Source organism: Ambystoma mexicanum, chromosome 14 (assembly GCF_040938575.1).
Source record: "Ambystoma mexicanum isolate Mex_15411 chromosome 14, UKY_AmexF1_1, whole genome shotgun sequence".
NCBI lineage: Eukaryota > Metazoa > Chordata > Amphibia > Caudata > Ambystomatidae > Ambystoma > Ambystoma mexicanum.
Genome location: NC_090940.1, coordinates 466,892,859 through 466,910,691, shown reverse-complemented (window position 1 = coordinate 466,910,691; position 17,833 = coordinate 466,892,859).

Sequence of the window (17,833 nt, the reverse complement as noted above, 5' to 3'; positions counted from 1 at the left end):
AAGGGTCTCAGGTTTGGTATAAGCATTGGGATATCACATCTCATGCTATAGGAAGGGTCTCAGGATTGGAATGGGAAGGAGTTGGATATAACATCTCATGCTAAAGGAAGGGTCTCAGGTTTGGAACGGGAAGGATTTGGATATCACATCTAAAGTTATAGGACGGGTCTGTGGTTTGGTATTAGAAGCATTGAGATATCATATCTCATGCTATCGGAAGGGTCTCAAGATTGGATTGGGAAGGAGTTGGATATCACATCTCATGTTATAGGACAGTCTCAGGTTTGGTATTAGAAGCATTGAGATATAACATCTCATAGTAAAGGACGGGTCTCAGGATTGGAATGGGGAGGAGTTGGATATCATCTCATGCTATAGGAAGGGTCTCAGGATTGGAATGGGAAGGAGTTGGATATCACATCTCATCCTATAGGAAGGGTCGCAGGTTTGGAATGGGAAGCATTTGGATATCACATCTCTTGCAATAGGAAGGGTCTTAGGTTTGGTACTAGAAACATTGAGATATCACATCTCATGGTATAGGAAAGGTCTCAGGTTTGGTATTAGAAGCACTGAGATCTTCCATCTCATGTTATAGGACAGTCTCAGGTTTGGTATTAGAAGCATTGAGATATCACATCTCATGGTATAGGACGGGTCTCAGGATCGGAATGGGAAGGAGTTGGATATCACATCTCATGCTATAGGAAGGGTCTCAGGATTGGAATGGGAAGGAGTTTGATATCGCATCTCATGCCATAGGAAGGTCTCAGGTATGGCAGAAGCATTAAGATATCACATCTCATGCTATCGGAAGGGTCTCAGGATTGGATTGGGAAGGAGTTGGATATCCCATCCCATGCTATAGGAAGGGTCACAGGTTGGAATTGGAAGGAGTTGGATATCACATCTCATGCTATCGGAAGGGTCTCAGGATTCGAATGGGAAGGAGTTGGATATCACATCTCATGCTATAGGGAGGGTCTCAGGTTTGATATTGGAAGCATTGAGATATCATGTCTCATGCTATCGGAAGGGTCTCAGGATTGGATTGGGAAGGAGTTGGATATCACATCTCATGTTATAGGAAGGGTCTCAGGATTGGATGGGAAGAGTTGGATATCACATCTCATGCTATAGGAAGGGTCTCAGGATTGGAATGGGAAAGAGTTGGATATCACATCTCATGATAAAGGAAGGGTCTCAGGTTTGGAAGGGGAAGGATTTTGATATCACATCTCAAGTTATAGGATGGGTCTGTGGTTTGCTATTAGAAGCATTGAGATATCATATCTCATGCTATCGGAAGGGTCTCAGGATTGGATTGGGAAGGAGTTGGATATCACATATGCTATAGGAAGGGTCTCAGGTTTGGTAGAAGCATTGAAATATCACATCTCATGCTATCGGAAGGGTCTCAGGATTGGATTGGCAAGGAGTTGGATATCACATCTTATGTTATAGGAAGGATCTCAGGTTTGGTATTAATAGCTTTGAGATATCAAAACTCTCATGCTATAGGAAGGGTCTCAGGATTGGAATGGGAAGGAGTTGGATATCACATCTCATGTTATAGGAAGGGTCTCAGGATAGGAATGGGAAGGATTTGGATATCACATCTCATGTTATAGGAAGGGTCTCAGGTTTGTTATTAGAAGCAATGAGATATCATATCTCATGCTATCGGAAGGGTCTCAGGATTGGATTGGGAAGGAGTTGGATATCACATCTCATGTTACAGGAAGGGTCTCAGGATTGGAATGGGAAGGAGTTGGATATCATATCTCATGCTATAGGAAGGGTCACAGGTTGGAATTGGAAGGTGTTGGATATCACATATCATGCTATCGGAAGGGTCTCAGGATTGGAATGGGAAGGAGTTGGATATCACATGTCATGCTATAGGGAGGGTCTCAGGTTTGATATTAGAAGCATTGAGATATCATATCTCATGCTATCGGAAGGGTCTCAGGATTGGATTGGGGAGGAGTTGGATATCACATCTCATGTTATAGGAAGGGTCTCAGGATTGGATGGGAAGAGTCGGATATCACATCTCATGCTATAGGAAGGGTCTCAGGTTTGGTAGAAGCATTGGGATATCACATCTCATGCTATAGTAAGGGTCTCAGGATTGGAACGGGAAGGAGTTTGATATCACATCTCATGATAAAGGAAGGGTCTCAGGGTTGGAAGGGGAAGGATTTGGATATCACATCTCAAGTTATAGGACGGGACTGTGGTTTGGTATTAGAAGCATTGAGATATCACTTCTCATGCTATAGGAAGGGTCTCAGGTTTGGTATAAGCATTGGGATATCACATCTCATGCTATAGGAAGGGTCTCAGGATTGGAATGGGAAGGAGTTGGATATAACATCTCATGCTAAAGGAAGGGTCTCAGGTTTGGAAGGGGAAGGATTTGGAAATCACATCTCAAGTTATAGGACGGGTCTGTGGTTTGGTATTAGAAGCATTGAGATATCATATCTCATGCTATCGAAAGGGTCTCAGGATTGGATTGGGAAGGAGTTGGATATCACATCTCATGTTATAGGATGGGTCTGTGGTTTGCTATTAGAAGCATTGAGATATCATATCTCAAGCTATCGGAAGGGTCTCAGGATTGGATTGGGAACACATCTCATGTTATAGGACAGTCTCAGGTTTGGTATTAGAAGCATTGAGATATCACATCTCATAGTAAAGGACGGGTCTCAGGATTGGAATGGGAAGGAGTTGGATATCATCTCATGCTATAGGAAGGGTCTCAGGATTGGAATGGGAAGGAGTTGGATATCACATCTCATCCTATAGGAAGGGTCGCAGGTTTGGAATGGGAAGCATTTGGATATCACATCTCTTGCAATAGGAAGGGTCTTAGGTTTGGTACTAGAAACATTGAGATATCACATCTCATGGTATAGGAAAGGTCTCAGGTTTGGTATTAGAAGCACTGAGATCTCACATCTCATGTTAAAGGACAGTCTCAGGTTTGGTATTAGAAGCATTGAGATATCACATCTCATGGTATAGGACGGGTCTCAGGATTGGAATGGGAAGGAGTTGGATATCACATCTCATGCTATAGGAAGGGTCTCAGGATTGGAATGGGAAGGAGTTTGATATCACATCTCATGCCATAGGAAGGTCTCAGGTATGGTAGAAGCATTAAGATATCACATCTCATGCTATCGGAAGGGTCTCAGGATTGGATTGGGAAGGAGTTGGATATCCAATCCCATGCTATAGGAAGGGTCACAGGTTGGAATTGGAAGGAGTTGGATATCACATCTCATGCTATCGGAAGGGTCTCAGGATTAGAATGGGAAGGAGTTGGATATCACATCTCATGCTATAGGGAGGGTCTCAGGTTTGATATTGGAAGCATTGAGATATCATATCTCATACTATCGGAAGGGTCTCAGGATTGGATTGGGAAGGAGTTGGATATCACATCTCATGCTATAGGAAGGGTCTCAGGTTTGGTAGAAGCATTGGGATATCACATCTCATGCTATAGTAAGGGTCTCAGGATTGGAACGGGAAGGAGTTTGATATCACATCTCATGATAAAGGAAGGGTCTCAGGTTTGGAAGGGGAAGGATTTGGATATCACATCTCAAGTTATAGGACGGGACTGTGGTTTGGTATTAGAAGCATTGAGATATCACTTCTCATGCTATAGGAAGGGTCTCAGGTTTGGTATAAGCATTGGGATATCACATCTCATGCTATAGGAAGGGTCTCAGGATTGGAATGGGAAGGAGTTGGATATAACATCTCATGCTAAAGGAAGGGTCTCAGGTTTGGAAGGGGAAGGATTTGGATATCACATCTCAAGTTATAAGACGGGTCTGTGGTTTGGTATTAGAAGCATTGAGATATCATATCTCATGCTATCGGAAGGGTCTCAGGATTGGATTGGGAAGGAGTTGGATATCACATCTCATGTTATAGGATGGCTCTCAGTTTTGTTATTAGAAGCATTGAGATATCACATCTCATGTTATAGGACAGTCTCAGATTTGGTATTAGAAGCATTGAGATATCATATCTCAGGGTATAGGACGGGTCTCAGGATTGGAATGGGAAGGAGTTGGATATCACATCTCATGCTAAAGGAAGGGTCTCAGGTTTTGAAGGGGAAGGATTTGGATATCACATCTCAATTTATAGGACGGGTCTGTGGTTTGGTATTAGAAGCATTGAGATATCATATCTCATGCTATCGAAAGGGTCTCAGGATTGGATTGGGAAAGAGTTGGATATCACATCTCATGTTATAGGATGGGTCTGTGGTTTGCTATTAGAAGCATTGAGATATCATATCTCATGCTATCGGAAGGGTCTCAGGATTGGATTGGGAACACATCTCATGTTATAGGACAGTCTCAGGTTTGGTATTAGAAGCATTGAGATATCACATCTCATAGTAAAGGACGGGTCTCAGGATTGGAATGGGAAGGAGTTGGATATCATCTCATGCTATAGGAAGGGTCTCAGGATTGGAATGGGAAGGAGTTGGATATCACATCTCATCCTATAGGAAGGGTCGCAGGTTTGGAATGGGAAGCATTTGGATATCACATCTCTTGCAATAGGAAGGGTCTTAGGTTTGGTACTAGAAACATTGAGATATCACATCTCATGGTATAGGAAAGGTCTCAGGTTTGGTATTAGAAGCACTGAGATCTCACATCTCATGTTAAAGGACAGTCTCAGGTTTGGTATTAGAAGCATTGAGTTATCACATCTCATGGTATAGGACGGGTCTCAGGATTGGAATGGGAAGGAGTTGGATATCACATCTCATGCTATAGGAAGGGTCTCAGGATTGGAATGGGAAGGAGTTTGATATCACATCTCATGCCATAGGAAGGTCTCAGGTATGGTAGAAGCATTAAGATATCACATCTCATGCTATCGGAAGGGTCTCAGGATTGGATTGGGAAGGAGTTGGATATCCAATCCCATGCTATAGGAAGGGTCACAGGTTGGAATTGGAAGGAGTTGGATATCACATCTCATGCTATCGGAAGGGTCTCAGGATTAGAATGGGAAGGAGTTGGATATCACATCTCATGCTATAGGGAGGGTCTCAGGTTTGATATTGGAAGCATTGAGATATCATATCTCATACTATCGGAAGGGTCTCAGGATTGGATTGGGAAGGAGTTGGAAATCACATCTCATGTTATAGGAAGGGTCTCAGGATTGGATGGGAAGAGTTGGATATCACATCTCATGCTATAGGAAGGGTCTCAGGATTGGAATGGGAAAGAGTTGGATATCACATCTCATGATAAAGGAAGGGTCTCAGGTTTGGAAGGGGAAGGATTTGGATATCACATCTCAAGTTATAGGATGGGTCTGTGGTTTGCTATTAGAAGCATTGAGATATCATATCTCATGCTATCGGAAGGGTCTCAGGATTGGATTGGGAAGGAGTTGGATATCACATATCATGCTATAGGAAGGGTCTCAGGTTTGGTAGAAGCATTGAGATATCACATCTCATGCTATCGGAAGGGTCTCAGGATTGGATTGGGAAGGAGTTGGATATCACATCTCATGTTATAGGAAGGATCTCAGGTTTGGTATTAATAGCTTTGAGATATCACATCTCATGCTATAGGAAGGGTCTCAGGATTGGAATGGGAAGGAGTTGGATATCACATCTCATGTTACAGGAAGGGTCTCAGGATTGGAATGGGAAGGATTTGGATATCACATCTCATGTTATAGGAAGGGTCTCAGGTTTGTTATTAGAAGCAATGAGATATCATATCTCATGCTATCGGAAGGGTCTCATGATTGGATTGGGAAGGAGTTGGATATCACATCTCATGTTATAGGAAGGGTCTCAGGATTGGAATGGGAAGGATTTGGATATCACATCTCATGTAATAGGAAGGGTCTCAGGTTTGTTATTAGAAGCAATGAGATATCATATCTCATGCTATCGGAAGGGTCTCAGGATTGGATTGGGAAGGAGTTGGATATCACATCTCATGTTACAGGAAGGGTCTCAGGATTGGAATGGGAAGGATTTGGATATCATATCTCATGCTATAGGAAGGGTCACAGGTTAGAATTGGAAGGTGTTGGATATCACATATCATGCTATCGGAAGGGTCTCAGGATTGGAATGGGAAGGAGTTGGATATCACATCTCATGCTATAGGGAGGGTCTCAGGTTTGATATTAGAAGCATTGAGATATCATATCTCATGCTATCGGAAGGGTCTCAGGATTGGATTGGGAAGGAGTTGGATATCACATCTCATGTTATAGGAAGGGTCTCAGGATTGGATGGGAAGAGTCGGATATCACATCTCATGCTATAGGAAGGGTCTCAGGTTTGGTAGAAGCATTGGGATATCACATCTCATGCTATAGGAAGGGTCTCAGGATTGGAACGGGAAGGAGTTTGATATCACATCTCATGATAAAGGAAGGGTCTCAGGTTTGGAAGGGGAAGGATTTGGATATCACATCTCAAGTTATAGGACGGGACTGTGGTTTGGTATTAGAAGCATTGAGATATCATATCTCATGATATCGGAAGGGTCTCAGGATTGGATTGGGAAGGATTTGGATATCACATCTCATGTTATAGGAAGGCTCTCAGGTATGTTATTAGAAGCATTGAGATATCACATTTCATGTTATAGGACAGTCTCAGGTTTGGTATTAGAAGCATTGAGATATCACATTTCATGTTATAGGACAGTCTCAGGTTTGGTATTAGCAGCATTGAGATATCATATCTCATGGTATAGGACGGGTCTCAGGATTGGAATGGGAAGGAGTTGGATATCACATCTCATGCTAAAGGAAGGGTCTCAGGTTGGAAGGGGAAGGATTTGGATATCACATTTCAATTTATAGGATGGGTCTGTGGTTTGGTATTAGAAGCATTGAGATATCATATCTCATGCTATCGGAAGGGTCTCAGGATTGGATTGGGAAGGAGTTGGATATCACATCTCATGTTATAGGAAGGGTCTCAGGATTGGAATGGGAAGGATTTGGATATCACATCTCATGTTATAGGAAGGGTCTCAGGTTTGTTATTAGAAGCATTGAGATATCACATCTCATGTTATAGGACAGTCTAAGGTTTGGTATTAGAAGCATTGAGATATCACATCTCATGGTATAGGATGGGTCTCAGGATTGGAATGGGAAGGAGTTGGATATCACATCTCATGCCATAGGAAGGGTCTCAGGATTGGAATGGAAAGGAGTTTGATATCACATCTCATGCCATAGGAAGGTCTCAGGTATGGTAGAAGCATTAAGATATCACATCTCATGCTATCGGAAGGGTCTCAGGAATGGATCGGGAAGGAGTTGGATAACCCATCTCATGCTATAGAAAGGGTCACAGGTTGGAATTGGAAGGAGGTGGATATCACATCTCATGCTATAGGAAGGGTCTCAGGATCGGAATGGGAAGGAGTTTGATATCACATCTCATGCCATGGGAAGGTCTCAGGTTTGCTAGAAGCATTAAGATATCACATATCATGCTATCGGAAGGGTCTCAGGTTTGGTATAAGCATTGGGATATCACATCTCATGCTATAGGAAGGGTCTCAGGATTGGAATGGGAAGGAGTTGGATATAACATCTCATGCTAAAGGAAGGGTCTCAGGTTTGGAACGGGAAGGATTTGGATATCACATCTAAAGTTATAGGACGGGTCTGTGGTTTGGTATTAGAAGCATTGAGATATCATATCTCATGCTATCGGAAGGGTCTCAGGATTGGATTGGGAAGGAGTTGGATATCACATCTCATGTTATAGGACAGTCTCAGGTTTGGTATTAGAAGCATTGAGATATAACATCTCATAGTAAAGTACGGGTCTCAGGATTGGAATGGGGAGGAGTTGGATATCATCTCATGCTATAGGAAGGGTCTCAGGATTGGAATGGGAAGGAGTTGGATATCACATCTCATCCTATAGGAAGGGTCGCAGGTTTGGAATGGGAAGCATTTGGATATCACATCTCTTGCAATAGGAAGGGTCTTAGGTTTGGTACTAGAAACATTGAGATATCACATCTCATGGTATAGGAAAGGTCTCAGGTTTGGTATTAGAAGCACTGAGATCTTCCATCTCATGTTATAGGACAGTCTCAGGTTTGGTATTAGAAGCATTGAGATATCACATCTCATGGTATAGGACGGGTCTCAGGATTGGAATGGGAAGGAGTTGGATATCACATCTCATGCTATAGGAAGGGTCTCAGGATTGGAATGGGAAGGAGTTTGATATCGCATCTCATGCCATAGGAAGGTCTCAGGTATGGTAGAAGCATTAAGATATCACATCTCATGCTATCGGAAGGGTCTCAGGATTGGATTGGGAAGGAGTTGGATATCCCTTCCCATGCTATAGGAAGGGTCACAGGTTGGAATTGGAAGGAGTTGGATATCACATCTCATGCTATCGGAAGGGTCTCAGGATTCGAATGGGAAGGAGTTGGATATCACATCTCATGCTATAGGGAGGGTCTCAGGTTTGATATTGGAAGCATTGAGATATCATGTCTCATGCTATCGGAAGGGTCTCAGGATTGGATTGGGAAGGAGTTGGATATCACATCTCATGTTATAGGAAGGGTCTCAGGATTGGATGGGAAGAGTTGGATATCACATCTCATGCTATAGGAAGGGTCTCAGGATTGGAATGGGAAAGAGTTGGATATCACATCTCATGATAAAGGAAGGGTCTCAGGTTTGGAAGGGGAAGGATTTTGATATCACATCTCAAGTTATAGGATGGGTCTGTGGTTTGCTATTAGAAGCATTGAGATATCATATCTCATGCTATCGGAAGGGTCTCAGGATTGGATTGGGAAGGAGTTGGATATCACATATGCTATAGGAAGGGTCTCAGGTTTGGTAGAAGCATTGAGATATCACATCTCATGCTATCGGAAGGGTCTCAGGATTGGATTGGCAAGGAGTTGGATATCACATCTTATGTTATAGGAAGGATCTCAGGTTTGGTATTAATAGCTTTGAGATATCACATCTCATGCTATAGGAAGGGTCTCAGGATTGGAATGGGAAGGAGTTGGATATCACATCTCATGTTATAGGAAGGGTCTCAGGATTGGAATGGGAAGGATTTGGATATCACATCTCATGTTATAGGAAGGGTCTCAGGTTTGTTATTAGAAGCAATGAGATATCATATCTCATGCTATCGGAAGGGTCTCAGGATTGGATTGGGAAGGAGTTGGATATCACATCTCATGTTACAGGAAGGGTCTCAGGATTGGAATGGGAAGGAGTTGGATATCATATCTCATGCTATAGGAAGGGTCACAGGTTGGAATTGGAAGGTGTTGGATATCACATATCATGCTATCGGAAGGGTTTCAGGATTGGAATGGGAAGGAGTTGGATATCACATGTCATGCTATAGGGAGGGTCTCAGGTTTGATATTAGAAGCATTGAGATATCATATCTCATGCTATCGGAAGGGTCTCAGGATTGGATTGGGGAGGAGTTGGATATCACATCTCATGTTATAGGAAGGGTCTCAGGATTGGATGGGAAGAGTCGGATATCACATCTCATGCTATAGGAAGGGTCTCAGGTTTGGTAGAAGCATTGGGATATCACATCTCATGCTATAGTAAGGGTATCAGGATTGGAACGGGAAGGAGTTTGATATCACATCTCATGATAAAGGAAGGGTCTCAGGTTTGGAAGGGGAAGGATTTGGATATCACATCTCAAGTTATAGGACGGGACTGTGGTTTGGTATTAGAAGCATTGAGATATCACTTCTCATGCTATAGGAAGGGTCTCAGGTTTGGTATAAGCATTGGGATATCACATCTCATGCTATAGGAAGGGTCTCAGGATTGGAATGGGAAGGAGTTGGATATAACATCTCATGCTAAAGGAAGGGTCTCAGGTTTGGAAGGGGAAGGATTTGGATATCACATCTCAAGTTATAGGACGGGTCTGTGGTTTGGTATTAGAAGCATTGAGATATCATATCTCATGCTATCGGAAGGGTCTCAGGATTGGATTGGGAAGGAGTTGGATATCACATCTCATGTTATAGGATGGCTCTCAGTTTTGTTATTAGAAGCATTGAGATATCACATCTCATGTTATAGGACAGTCTCAGATTTGGTATTAGAAGCATTGAGATATCATATCTCAGGGTATAGGACGGGTCTCAGGATTGGAATGGGAAGGAGTTGGATATCACATCTCATGCTAAAGGAAGGGTCTCAGGTTTTGAAGGGGAAGGATTTGGATATCACATCTTAATTTATAGGACGGGTCTGTGGTTTGGTATTAGAAGCATTGAGATATCATATCTCATGCTATCGAAAGGGTCTCAGGATTGGATTGGGAAGGAGTTGGATATCACATCTCATGTTATAGGATGGGTCTGTGGTTTGCTATTAGAAGCATTGAGATATCATATCTCATGCTATCGGAAGGGTCTCAGGATTGGATTGGGAACACATCTCATGTTATAGGACAGTCTCAGGTTTGGTATTAGAAGCATTGAGATATCACATCTCATAGTAAAGGACGGGTCTCAGGATTGGAATGGGAAGGAGTTGGATATCATCTCATGCTATAGGAAGGGTCTCAGGATTGGAATGGAAAGGAGTTGGATATCACATCTCATCCTATAGGAAGGGTCGCAGGTTTGGAATGGGAAGCATTTGGATATCACATCTCTTGCAATAGGAAGGGTCTTAGGTTTGGTACTAGAAACATTGAGATATCACATCTCATGGTATAGGAAAGGTCTCAGGTTTGGTATTAGAAGCACTGAGATCTCACATCTCATGTTAAAGGACAGTCTCAGGTTTGGTATTAGAAGCATTGAGATATCACATCTCATGGTATAGGACGGGTCTCAGGATTGGAATGGGAAGGAGTTGGATATCACATCTCATGCTATAGGAAGGGTCTCAGGATTGGAATGGGAAGGAGTTTGATATCACATCTCATGCCATAGGAAGGTCTCAGGTATGGTAGAAGCATTAAGATATCACATCTCATGCTATCGGAAGGGTCTCAGGATTGGATTGGGAAGGAGTTGGATATCCAATCCCATGCTATAGGAAGGGTCACAGGTTGGAATTGGAAGGAGTTGGATATCACATCTCATGCTATCGGAAGGGTCTCAGGATTAGAATGGGAAGGAGTTGGATATCACATCTCATGCTATAGGGAGGGTCTCAGGTTTGATATTGGAAGCATTGAGATATCATATCTCATACTATCGGAAGGGTCTCAGGATTGGATTGGGAAGGAGTTGGAAATCACATCTCATGTTATAGGAAGGGTCTCAGGATTGGATGGGAAGAGTTGGATATCACATCTCATGCTATAGGAAGGGTCTCAGGATTGGAATGGGAAAGAGTTGGATATCACATCTCATGATAAAGGAAGGGTCTCAGGTTTGGAAGGGGAAGGATTTGGATATCACATCTCAAGTTATAGGATGGGTCTGTGGTTTGCTATTAGAAGCATTGAGATATCATATCTCATGCTATCGGAAGGGTCTCAGGATTGGATTGGGAAGGAGTTGGATATCACATATCATGCTATAGGAAGGGTCTCAGGTTTGGTAGAAGCATTGAGATATCACATCTCATGCTATCGGAAGGGTCTCAGGATTGGATTGGGAAGGAGTTGGATATCACATCTCATGTTATAGGAAGGATCTCAGGTTTGGTATTAATAGCTTTGAGATATCACATCTCATGCTATAGGAAGGGTCTCAGGATTGGAATGGGAAGGAGTTGGATATCACATCTCATGTTACAGGAAGGGTCTCAGGATTGGAATGGGAAGGATTTGGATATCACATCTCATGTTATAGGAAGGGTCTCAGGTTTGTTATTAGAAGCAATGAGATATCATATCTCATGCTATCGGAAGGGTCTCAGGATTGGATTGGGAAGGAGTTGGATATCACATCTCATGTTACAGGAAGGGTCTCAGGATTGGAATAGGAAGGAGTTGAATATCATATCTCATGCTATAGGAAGGGTCACAGGTTGGAATGGGAAGGAGTTGGATATCACATCTCATGCTATAGGGAGGGTCTCAGGTTTGATATTAGAAGCATTGAGATATCATATCTCATGCTATCGGAAGGGTCTCAGGATTGGATTGGGAAGGAGTTGGATATCACATCTCATGTTATAGGAAGGGTCTCAGGATTGGATGGGAAGAGTCGGATATCACATCTCATGCTATAGGAAGGGTCTCAGGTTTGGTAGAAGCATTGGGATATCATATCTCATGCTATCGGAAGGGTCTCAGGATTGGATTGGGAAGGAGTTGGATATCACATCTCATGTTATAGGAAGGGTCTCAGGATTGGAATGGGAAGGATTTGGATATCACATCTCATGTTATAGGAAGGGTCTCAGGTTTGTTATTAGAAGCATTGAGATATCACATCTCATGTTACAGGACAGTCTAAGGTTTGGTATTAGAAGCACTGAGATATCACATCTCATGGTATAGGACGGGTCTCAGGATTGGAATGGGAAGGAGTTGGATATCACATCTCATGCCATAGGAAGGGTCTCAGGATTGGAATGGGAAGGAGTTTGATATCACATCTCATGCCATAGGAAGGTCTCAGGTATGGTAGAAGCATTAAGATATCACATCTCATGCTATCGGAAGGGTCTCAGGAATGGATCGGGAAGGAGTTGGATATCACATCTCATGTTACAGGAAGGGTCTCAGGATTGGAATGGGAAGGAGTTGTATATCATATCTCATGCTATAGGAAGGGTCACAGGTTGGAATTGGAAGGAGTTGGATATCACATCTCATGCTATCGGAAGGGTCTCAGGATTGGAATGGGAAGGAGTTGGATATCACATCTGATGCTATAGGGTGGGTCTCAGGTTTGATATTAGAAGCATTGAGATATCATATCTCATGCTATCGGAAGGGTCTCAGGATTGGATTGGGAAGGAGTTGGATATCACATCTCATGTTACAGGAAGGGTCTCAGGATTGGAATGGGAAGGAGTTGTATATCATATCTCATGCTATAGGAAGGGTCACAGGTTGGAATTGGAAGGAGTTGGATATCACATCTCATGCTATCGGAAGGGTCTCAGGATTGGAATGGGAAGGAGTTGGATATCACATCTGATGCTATAGGGTGGGTCTCAGGTTTGATATTAGAAGCATTGAGATATCATATCTCATGCTATCGGAAGGGTCTCAGGATTGGATTGGGAAGGAGTTGGATATCACATCTCATGTTATAGGAAGGGTCTCAGGATTGGATGGGAAGAGTTGGATATCACATCTCATGCTATAGGAAGGGTCTCAGGTTTGGTAGAAGCATTGGGATATCACATCTCATGCTATAGGAAGGGTCTCAGGATTGGAATGGGAAGGAGTTGGATATCACATCTCATGATAAAGGAAGGGTCTCAGGTTTGGTAGAAGCATTGGGATATCACATCTCATGCTATAGGAAGGGTCACAGGTTGGATTTGGAAGGAGTTGAATATCACATCTCATGCTATCGGAAGGGTCTCAGGATTGGAATGGGAAGGAGTTGGATATCACATCTGATGCTATAGGGAGGGTCTCAGGTTTGATATTAGAAGCATTGAGATATCATATCTCATGCTATCGGAAGGGTCTCAGGATTGGATTGGGAAGTAGTTGGATATCACATCTCATGTTATAGGAAGGGTCTGTGGTTTGGTATTAGAAGCATTGAGATATCACATCTCATAATATAGGACGGGTCTCAGGATTGGAATGGGAAGGAGTTGGATATCCCATCTCATGCTATAGGAAGGGTCACAGGTTGGAATTGGAAGGAGGTGGATATCCCATCTCATGCTATAGGAAGGGTCTCAGGTTTGGTAGAAGCATTGAGATATCACATCTCATGCTATAGGAAGGGTCTCAGGATTGGATTGGGAAGGAGTTGGATATCACATCTCATGTTATAGGAAGGGTCTCAGGATTGGATGGGAAGAGTTGGATATCACATCTCATGTTATAGGAAGGGCATCAGGATTGGAATGGAAAGGACTTTGATATCACATCTCATGCTATAGGGAGGGTCTCCGGTTTGGTATTAGAAGCATTGAGATATCACATCTCATGCTATTGGAAGGGTCTCAGGATTGGATGGGAAGAGTTGGATATCATATCTCATGCTATAGCAAGGGTCTCAGGTTTGGTAGAAGCATTGGGATATCACATCTCATGCTATAAGAAGGGTCTCAGGATTGGAATGGGAAGGAGTTGGATATCACATCTCATGCTAAAGGAAGGGTCTCAGGTTTGGAAGGTTAAGGATTTGGATATCACATCTCAAGTTATAGGACGGGTCCGTGGTTTGGTATTAGAAGCATTGAGATATCATATCTCATGCTATCGGAAGGGTCTCAGGATTGGATTGGGAAGGAGTTGGATATCACATCTCATGTTATAGGAAGGGTCTCAAGATTGGAATGGGAAGGACTTGGATATCACATCTCATGTTATAGGAAGGGTCTCAGGTTTGTTATTAGAAGCATTGAGATATCACATCTCATGTTATAAGACAGTCTCAGGATTGGTATTAGAAGCATTGAGATATAACATCTCATAGTAGGACGGGTCTCAGGATTGGAATGGGAAGGAGTTGGATATCACATCTCATGCTATAGGGAGGGTCTCAGGTTTGATATTAGAAGCATTGAAATATCACATCTCATGCTATCGGAAGGGTCTCAGGATTGGATTGGGAAGGAGTTTGATATCACATCTCATGTTATAGGAAGGATCTCAGGTTTGGTATTAATAGCATTGAGATATCACATCTCATGCTATAGGAAGGGTCTCAGGTTTGGTAGAAGCATTGGGATATCATATCTCATGCTATCGGAAGGGTCTCAGGATTGGATTGGGAAGGAGTTGGATATCACATCTCATGTTATAGGAAGGGTCTCAGGATTGGAATGGGAAGGATTTGGATATCACATCTCATGTTATAGGAAGGGTCTCAGGTTTGTTATTAGAAGCATTGAGATATCACATCTCATGTTACAGGACAGTCTAAGGTTTGGTATTAGAAGCACTGAGATATCACATCTCATGGTATAGGACGGGTCTCAGGATTGGAATGGGAAGGAGTTGGATATCACATCTCATGCCATAGGAAGGGTCTCAGGATTGGAATGGGAAGGAGTTTGATATCACATCTCATGCCATAGGAAGGTCTCAGGTATGGTAGAAGCATTAAGATATCACATCTCATGCTATCGGAAGGGTCTCAGGAATGGATCGGGAAGGAGTTGGATATCCCATCTCATGCTATAGGAAGGGTCACAGGTTGGAATTGGAAGGAGGTGGATATCCCATCTCATGCTATAGGAAGGGTCTCAGGTTTGGTAGAAGCATTGAGATATCACGTCTCATGCTATAGGAAGGGTCTCAGGATTGGATTGGGAAGGAGTTGGATATCACATCTCATGTTATAGGAAGGGTCTCAGGATTGGATGGGAAGAGTTGGATATCACATCTCATGTTATAGGAAGGGCATCAGGATTGGAATGGAAAGGACTTTGATATCACATCTCATGCTATAGGGAGGGTCTCCGGTTTGGTATTAGAAGCATTGAGATATCACATCTCATGCTATTGGAAGGGTCTCAGGATTGGATGGGAAGAGTTGGATATCATATCTCATGCTATAGCAAGGGTCTCAGGTTTGGTAGAAGCATTGGGATATCACATCTCATGCTATAAGAAGGGTCTCAGGATTGGAATGGGAAGGAGTTGGATATCACATCTCATGCTAAAGGAAGGGTCTCAGGTTTGGAAGGTTAAGGATTTGGATATCACATCTCAAGTTATAGGACGGGTCCGTGGTTTGGTATTAGAAGCATTGAGATATCATATCTCATGCTATCGGAAGGGTCTCAGGATTGGATTGGGAAGGAGTTGGATATCACATCTCATGTTATAGGAAGGGTCTCAAGATTGGAATGGGAAGGACTTGGATATCACATCTCATGTTATAGGAAGGGTCTCAGGTTTGTTATTAGAAGCATTGAGATATCACATCTCATGTTATAAGACAGTCTCAGGATTGGTATTAGAAGCATTGAGATATAACATCTCATAGTAGGACGGGTCTCAGGATTGGAATGGGAAGGAGTTGGATATCACATCTCATGCTATAGGGAGGGTCTCAGGTTTGATATTAGAAGCATTGAAATATCACATCTCATGCTATCGGAAGGGTCTCAGGATTGGATTGGGAAGGAGTTTGATATCACATCTCATGTTATAGGAAGGATCTCAGGTTTGGTATTAATAGCATTGAGATATCACATCTCATGCTATAGGAAGGGTCTCAGGTTTGGTATAATCATTGGGATATCACATCTCATGCTATAGGAAGGGTCTCAGGATTGGAATGGGAAGGAGTTGGATATCACATCTCAAGTTATAGGACGGGTCTGTGGTTTGGTATTAGAAGCATTGAGATATCATATCTCATGCTATCAGAAGGGTCTCAGGATTGGATTGGGAAGGAGTTGGCTATCACATCTCATGTTATAGGATGGCTCTCAGTTTTGTTATTAGAAGCATTGAGATATCACATCTCATGTTATAGGACAGTCTCAGATTTGGTATTAGAAGCATTGAGATATCATATCTCAGGGTATAGGACGGGTCTCAGGATTGGAATGGGAAGGAGTTGGATATCACATCTCATGCTAAAGGAAGGGTCTCAGGTTTGGAAGGGGAAGGATTTGGATATCACATCTCAATTTATAGGACGGGTCTGTGGTTTGGTATTAGAAGCATTGAGATATCATATCTCATGCTATCGAAAGGGTCACAGGATTGGATTGGGACGGAGTTGGATATCACATCTCATGTTATAGGATGGGTCTATGGTTTGCTATTAGAAGCATTGAGATATCATATCTCATGCTATCGGAAGGGTCTCAGGATTGGATTGGGAAGGAGTTGGATATCACATCTCATGTTATAGGACAGTCTCATTGGTATTAGAAGAATTGAGATATAACATCTCATAGTAAAGGACGGGTCTCAGGATTGGAATGGGAAGGAGTTGGATATCACATATCATGCTATAGGAAGGGTCTCAGGTTTGGTAGAAGCATTGAGATATCACATCTCATGCTATCGGAAGGGTCCAGGATTGGATTGGGAAGGAGTTGGATATCGCATCTCATGCTATGGGAAGGGTCACAGGTTGGAATTGGAAGGAGTTGGATATCACATCTCAAGTTATAGGAAGGGTATCAGGATTGGAATGGGAAGGACTTTGATATCACATCTCACGCTATAGGGAGGGTCTCAGGTTTGGTATTAGAAGCATTGAGATATCACATCTCATGCTATCGGAAGTGTCTCAGGATTGGATTGGGAAGGAGTTGGATATCACATCTCATGTTATAGGAAGGGTCTCATTATTGGATGGGAAGAGTTGGATATCACATCTCATGTTATAGGAAGGGTATCAGGATTGGAATGGAAAGGACTTTGATATCACATCTCACGCTATAGGGAGGGTCTCCGGTTTGGTATTAGAAGCATTGAGATATCACATCTCATGCTATTGGAAGGGTCTCAGGATTGGATGGGAAGAGTTGGATATCATATCTCATGCTATAGGAAGGGTCTCAGGTTTGGTAGAAGCATTGGGATATCACATCTCATGCTATAGGAGGGGTCTCAGGATTGGAATGGGAAGGAGTTGGATATCACATCTCATGCTAAAGGAAGGGTCTCAGGTTTGGAAGGGGAAGG